Genomic DNA, 8,004 nt, shown 5'->3' on the forward strand with positions numbered 1-8,004 from the left:
TGTTACGTAACTAATATAAAACTAAATACGTCAAAATTATTACTGCCGTACTAACATGGCACTCAACTTGTATAACTAATGCGCATAAAGCTTGGACAAAGCTCAAACCTTTGGAATTTTTTCACATACTAAACGCACGACTATATTAATAATTACTGTACAAACAGGAACGCCAAATAGCGATCACGAAATTTGGGATTCACTTGTTTCACGGTCCTGGTTACCATATCAAATCCTCTAGCAGTCAGTTTTCACTTCGCAACTGCAACAGCGTTTTCAGATGGCATTAAAAAGTTTGCCCTGTGACGCAAACATTCCGTCGCTTATAGAGTAACCTAGCACTGACTGGGAGATGAGGATCCTAATGTTGACGTCTCATCACATAAAGTATCTGTTTAGACTGGTTGTTAACAACGTACTATAGTTGATAGAGGGACAGCTACAACTATTCAGCGAAACAAGGCAGCGAAAGGCCGTTTATATGCTGAAAAACTTCCTCATTGTCGTTCAGGAAAACGTGAACTTCGCTCCATTTAGTAGTTTATATCCAGTTCCACGAGAACTGAAGTAGTGCAAAGACAAATCACGTATTTTAATCTCAAGTCGAAGGTAAGCTATTTCAGTTCTTTCCAACCTTAACATATTCCGCTTAGATGGTGTGTTACCGAATGAAACTCCAGGCGTACTGTTTTTGTTGTAAGGGATCGTTATGTTGAACTGATGCACACTTTCTAATCTGGGGCCCCCACGCCTACATCACACCACTTCCTGCAAATGTCGTGGCATTTCCTAAAAGCAGCCCATAATGGTATAACAATGCTAAATTGGAGTTGTAGGGTAATAAATAAGTAAAGTGCTTAAGATAGGTGTAAAATACCTTCTTCCAGACAAAATATTACATTACGAAGTGCTGTGTTTAGTCTTTCACAGTGTAAATGAATGTAATGTAAACTACATTTAGTGGCATATCTTTCGTAACTACGTAATAATAAAATGATGTGGATTGGTGTTTTACAAAAGAGTTGTGGCATTAAACAACTACAGGCCCAAGGAATGAGTCGCTCTACTATATTTACACTCTATAACACGAATTTACTATGGAACGAGAACTTGAAAATCTGATTTTGGCCTAGGAAGAAAGTCATTATCATTACAGTGGCTTGTGAATAAGCATAAACTATACAATACATTGTACAAATGTTACATCCAGTAACGAAAATTAGTGTTAAGGATCGCTAATAACAAATTATACAGTACGAAGCGTGGTTATGGGTGACGTCAGACCTGAATATGCTACACCTAATTTTTTCAGATAATTTTTATCGTTATGTAATAGTAAACAACAAAGCACATACTTTTTATTTTACTCTAACTTAAATAACATTTATTTCCTTTGTATACTGTTAGCCTTTACTTTTCCGCATCTTCATGGATACGTGGGAGAATTGAAATATCAACTGACAGTCAACTAGGCACCCCACACCCCCACAACAAACATGTTAAAAAAATTAAATAAAATGGTGAGGAAACCAATTGAGTACAAATTCTAAACAGTCTCTGGCTTTTAAAATATACTTAAAAGATTCCAGATCTTACTCCAAACGACATTATCATACTCCTCTCATGATTTATTCAGGTATTAGTTATGTCTGAATTTGAGTTTCGTGCAACGTCCTAATACGTGTTCAGCTTCTGTAGGATTTTACATTTTTTCGTATGTGCTCGCAATAGAAATCGTTATTTGGTATAAGGACTTACACAGCAGGGTGTTTGTTTGTAATTAACGACGAGTTTATGTTGAAGAAACGTACAGCTCTAACTATACTAGAAAAGGTTTCATCTTCCATCGCTAGCTAGCCCTATCAAACTTTTCTTCCTGGAAGATATAGTCAGACTCACCTGTGACAACGCTACGTGTATATGAAAAATGTCGGACTGTGCTGTGATTTGGAGCCTACGTTAAACTTTAGGTCCCCTTGCAAAAAACTAGATGTCAAAATATAAGTACAGGGAAAGCAATAGTTTACTGTTAACTACGGGAAGACCATCACTAGCAAAGAACAAACGTTCGAATCAACTTTCATGTTCACCAGTGGCTATTTTTATCAGTAAAATGTGTCAGGCTTTAAATTTAAAGGTTTCGGGCTCTATCTTTAGAATATTCTATGACTTTCATTTCCACTTATTGCTTCTTTACAAACGGGAAATGATTTGAAAAGGTAAAAAAGGGCACATTCCACTCTCTGGTTCGACGTCCACGTTAAAATATAGGCCCTCGCTACAAAAGGCTGGGTAAGTCAGTTTAGGTGTTCGATGACATCAAGGGTGTGTCGCCTCCAATAGTACCATGCCTAGTGAAGCAACAGGGTCCTCCAACCATCGGTCGAGTGAGGAACAGCTTTGTCTTAATGAAAGACTCTGCTTATTTGATGAAAATAACTGTCAATTTTTTGTCATCAAATGATTTATCAGTATCACTGACGCATAACACTGACAAAACTGCAACCATCAAGACAGATAGGCCTCAAAATTGTGAAGTTGCCAGTTGTGACCTCCACATAAATGTACAAACGAAGCTGTGGTTAAGTGTAGCATGCTATTCATCAATAAGAGCAATCTTTAGCCCCCCTAGTAAAGACTGTATTGCTTGACTGCCTTCGGTAAAAAAATAAAAAAAAGTCTACGGAAGGTTCTGCCAAGGATAAGCCAAAATTTTGTGCCATCATTTAATAAATAAGATTCTTTTATTGCAGGAAAAGTATTGGTAGGGCTAGGTAGATCTTTGCTTACAAGGTAAACGCCTGTAATCTATTGTATAAATTATCACTGAGTACGAAAGATATCACTATGACGAAAACAGTGTCTCCAGCTACAGACCAAAACCGTAAAAAGCAAAAATGCAGTTTTTGGGTCAAAGACTAAAGAGGATGTATACACATAATTACTCTAACAAAACAGGGATACCGCTTTTGTAGGAAAAGGAACTAAAAAGCCACTGCATTAGCATGTCTCGGCTTACATGTACATTTCCTATGCTGGAGGAGTAACAAGCATTTCTACCTAATCTCCATAATTTTACTTATTCGTCGTTTCCAAGATAATAAAAAGGTACAATAAAATTAAAAATCTCTAAAATCTCTGACTGCACGAACATTCTAATATAAGTTCACTCTGAAGTTAGTTTGGTGTGTACAGGAACTATCTAACCTTTACACTATTAAATCTACAGTTATTGCACTAAGGCCTGCAAACACAGTAATTTTTTGGCCTACACAAATACAAATTTGATTTCTCGCCATGGCTGCAGTACAAGGCACTGACAATATTCTGAGCGGAAAACCATCGGAAAAACAATGGAAAGAAACAAGTAAGAATGTTATTTGCCCTTATCAGTTCCCTCTGGCAAAATTCTGACACGTCTGAAAGATTCCTCTCTTTTATCGAGTATAATAAATTGATTATCTTCAGAAAATGTACTTCGAGAGGCTTATGTTCAAGCATTAACTGCCTTACAAAATACTTAGTAATCCCAGCAACGAACGGCAGGCAAGAGAGCAAATTACCAGACTCATAAATTCTAATTTTTTCTTTCATTTATTACTTCAAAAAGAATAAACTGGGTTGAAAATACCTTTTAACAACAGATCTGTGCACCAAAGGAACTGCTGGCCCTCATACAATAGATTACTAAAGATGTGGAATATGGCAAGTTATTTCTCTTCGGCAAATATCGCTAATTGCCTCTGTCATATTCTGCACTGTATAAAACCTGAAAGACGGCTATAGGTGACAGGAGTTCTCATAAACTGGAGGATAAGTTTTGATTCCTTAGCTCCTCCAGTTGGTGAATCGATTTGTTAGGCTACTGCAGAGTACACTATGACGATCAATTTCTCTTTATATTTACAGAAGACTGCGTATTGCGATGTAAGAATGTGGTCTCATGGAAAGTATTCTTTGTTCCTCCAAGGGGTTCATTCATCGCTTTAGCAAGCATGCGATACTGATGTCCTGCTTTCGTTGTCATCTGTTTCAGACCAAAAAAATGTTTATTTTTTGTCAATAAAATGTATTTTTACTTGTAGCAATCACATAAGTTAAAACAACGTAGATTGTTGGGAGTTATTTATTTGAATAAGTGTTGTGAAAAGAAGGTAAGCAATTAATGTAAGTCAGGGTAACAATATGAACGAATTAAACAACCAAAGTTGCTACGTGACGTTTCGACACTACGCTTCATATGCATTCTGATGTAATTCAGTGACAAAACAAAAGTTGCGTTACTGTTTTGTGCATTTTGTATATATTTCAGTGTAGTTCTCCGACGTCGAAATTGGCTTTGGAGGTGCACTCTTGTTCGCTTATGCAATGAAAAGAAAAGAAACGTTTGTACGTTGGAGTATTTTTTAGGCCTAACGGATTCTGTGAATCCACCTTCTTGCAAAACTGAAAGACAAACATATCCAGTGTACACACGACTGAGAAGCAAACTTCTTCGCGAGTACGTGTTAGAGTACTATTCAAAAAAGTATGCATCACTGCGCAGCAGACCTTTTCAATAACTTTCCACGATAGCTGAAGTCTGTTAATGACAATGCGTAGCTTCACAAACCCAAAGCGAAGCGTTTTCTCTTGCTGATAGTGTACCAACACTACTTAATTTTTTTATGGAAGTGTAGTCTACCCAGGCGATTTAATTACGGGAAGTAATTATGGTAAGAGTACTGTTGCACGTTAACCAGACCGTTGGATTTCCGATAGTTATCCTCGACCATTTCAAACGAAATTCCGTCTGGTTTCTAATGATCATACATGGCTCATAATTATGTTTCGTTAATTAAACTAAAATTGTACGGTGTTTATTTACTTTGTCGTTTCAATTTAATGATTTGATAGATCATTTGTTCATCACTGTCATTTGTCTTTACTTTAAAATGTAATGGATTTTTATAGTTGTTGTGTTTCATCATTTTGTGTCATTGACGCTGAGATATGAAACAAGGGTTAAACAAGGAAAATAAATTGTTGTGACCGCCACTTCAGTGCATATTCTGCAATACATTACCAAGGATTTTATAACAACTGCTTTTTTTACAATTTTACATCTGTCCTCGTTTCATGTCCATAAAGGTTTTGCGTATAATACTAGCACCTAAAGAACACGGTGATAACGATTTCAGAATACTTTTTGCCAGTAGAACAATCATATTATTCGCTACTATTCTCGTTCATTCAGACGAAAATAATAATAATAATTATTATTATTATCATTTACATTCAGTGCTTCGACTCTTGCATGTGTTATTACTGTGTCACAAAGCGCTTAATTTACCTTCGGCTATAGTTCGCTTCCGTGTGCGGAATTTTACATTCAAGGCGGTAAGAGGCAACAGATGATTCCACCACGATGGGTCCTCGAAAGCAAATTGTTGATATAGATATACTCGGGGTGTAGGATCGCGTATTTATTCTGTGTATTCAATTTGATTATAGGATTAATGATATATTTCGAACAAGCTTTTTCAATTGATCTTTATATTTGACTTCATGTACGATCTCCTAATAGCACGTGTCTGATCATAATTGTATGGGGAGTTGAAAGGAAAACATTCAAAGTGATATTTCTTCACAAAACGCATTTACACTTCTGTTATGTTCTGGATACTGTGCTGCATGGCCCTAGATTTGACACACGTGTCAAACCGTTGAGAAATATTCCAAACACGCGTTAGTAGATGGCGCATGGTCTTTGTGTCAAACTGTGCTTCTCTCTGGAGTTCTAAAATTTAAAACATATTGGAGTGGCTTTTGTTGGCCACAGTTCTAATAGTTGGAAACCTAATCCTTTATTTCTGTACTTGTGCTGTCACAAATGAAACGTAGGGCCTCAGTAAAAGTGACATTTGGAGAAAAAACTTTCTTCTTGCTATTTTCTCGAAAACTAACGTTTTTGATAACGTGGCTGTGTATGAAATACAAGTTCATTCTTGCAAAGAAGAAGACAGCAATTATCTACTGTTAATAATTCTGTCTACTGACACGAATGGCGCCTTTGCCGTTACAGGTTTATCCGTTCACGTTTGTTATTTGTTTGTATGAGTTGTTGAAGAGAACTGTCAACTAATGTAAACAGCAACAAACATGAACAGTTGTTTAAAGAGGAATCTGTCGGTTCGAAACCGGTAACGCCGCTCTTTGTGTAAATACGTAGCATTCTTGACAGTGGCTGGATGCTGTTTTCTTGTTTGCAAGAATCAACTTGTATAAACTTTCTTATTGATGCTTCGAACGTCCTCAGTAGACTATATATTTTGTAATCTGTCTCACTATGTTTTGCGATGAACAGCATAATTCTGTGGTATTAGAATACCGTCTTAAATTTTTGGATACATATCAGTTTTGTACACTGCATACAATTTCTACCATAGGTATATTGTTTATTCCTTCTCCTGGCAAATATCAGATTTGGCACTTTGGGCGTTTTCCATTTCCATTTTTCATACGTACAATCGGCAGTGAGCGTTACACACAAATTGGCGGACAACTGTGAATAAAACATTTTATTCGAAGAATATACAGCCTCAGCGGAATCACGACTGATTTTAATGGAAGTAAAAACGCGCAGGTGATCGCTTACAGAGCAAGAACGACAAAAAGAAAAGTCGGGAAATCAGTCGCGGAGCTGTAGCGATATTCGATACGCTACCTTGCGGTCACGGCTGACACTGCACGAGTTATTCGCCCGTGAGGTAAACAAATGTAGCGGCTTGTCCTCCCAGCCACTGAGGGAGCGCGCGTACACACACACACACACACACACACACACACACACACAATTTCTACTGCAATGGTGCTTATAACTAATATAGGTGTTCTTCGGATGGTTGTAAGACGTTGTGAAGAAACAATTACTTACTCGATTACTTACAAATCTCAGTAATAAAATTTAATTCACACACTTCATCGATACCAGGATTGTGGGAAGGAGCATTTGGTGCGGATACAATGTGTAGACTGGTTTCAGGGTCAAGTCGTTTTGATACATGGAAGTTACAAGCCAACTTTTCGCATGTACTGGGTAACAACAAGAATAATGACTTTTCTTTTTAGGAGGAGCATTCGAAGCGACGCTATAGGATGCTGCAGAGAATATCATAGCTGTAGTGGAGAGTAGTTTCTACGCTAGAAATGCTGTGAAACTTCAGTTACTTGAGTTGTTTGTGACTCGTGCGAGGTGTGTGCTAAGCGACGGCGCGGCCGATGTTGGAGGTGGGCACAGTTGGTGCTCGCGGAGCGCTCCACCCTCAGCTGGGCGAAGAGAGCGCAGGCTGCGGAGTAACGGCACACCAGCTGGAAGGCACTGAACTGTCCGTCTCTCACACCGCGACTTGGACTGCTACGAGCACCCTCAACCGGCTGCGGCGGACGATCCAACCGCACTGGCTACACGCAACAGGCGCGCAGACCACGCCAAATCGCCGCCGCGGCCGTTACTTCTTTCACTGCCTCTGCGGCCGACCACAGCGCTCCCAGCGGGCACCGCTGCAGTCGCCGGCCACAACAGTTTCCGTGGCGGCTCACAGCGGCAGGTGAAGTAACTACCTGCCCGCAGCTTCCTGGCTACTTTTTAGTATCTTTTTGCCCCCCGCCGTCGTTTCGTAAAATTAAGTCCTCTTTGAAATTACAGTCGTTGATATGAACATAAACAACGTATAAACCATAATGAGAAGCTGCGGAGAACAGGGAGTCGGTGTCTCACGGGGAGGAGCAAGTGGAATTAACACCCTTCCCACTAATTGGGGCAGTCCTCTCCCTCAGTATAGAAATGTGACAGCCTATTCTCGAGACGTCGCTCTGGCTTTGTCTCTTTCCCTTTAAACACTGTCTTGTTATTCCTCATTTCACTAAACTCTCAATTATCTGGATGCAGGTTTTCCAGTTTGCCGATTATTCGTGCAGATTTGTGCGATTTTTGGATGACTAGAAAATTAAGCCTGAACAGTT

The 8,004-nt window shown here is 38.9% G+C and overlaps 1 protein-coding gene across 2 annotated transcripts in view; it reads right to left on the reverse strand.

The window, feature by feature from the left end:
* Positions 1-7,473, reverse strand: part of LOC126284630 (extracellular serine/threonine protein kinase four-jointed) — a 1,153,747-nt gene extending 1,146,274 nt beyond the window's left edge. For both annotated transcript variants that reach the window (XM_049983702.1, XM_049983701.1), the window contains exon 1: positions 7,210-7,473. The gene's annotated coding sequence lies outside the window, so the exon portion shown is untranslated. The remainder of the gene's footprint in view (positions 1-7,209) is intronic.
* Positions 7,474-8,004: the final 531 nt, after the last annotated feature.

The sequence above is a fragment of the Schistocerca gregaria genome, chromosome 8 (genome assembly GCF_023897955.1).
Source record: "Schistocerca gregaria isolate iqSchGreg1 chromosome 8, iqSchGreg1.2, whole genome shotgun sequence".
Lineage (NCBI taxonomy): Eukaryota > Metazoa > Arthropoda > Insecta > Orthoptera > Acrididae > Schistocerca > Schistocerca gregaria.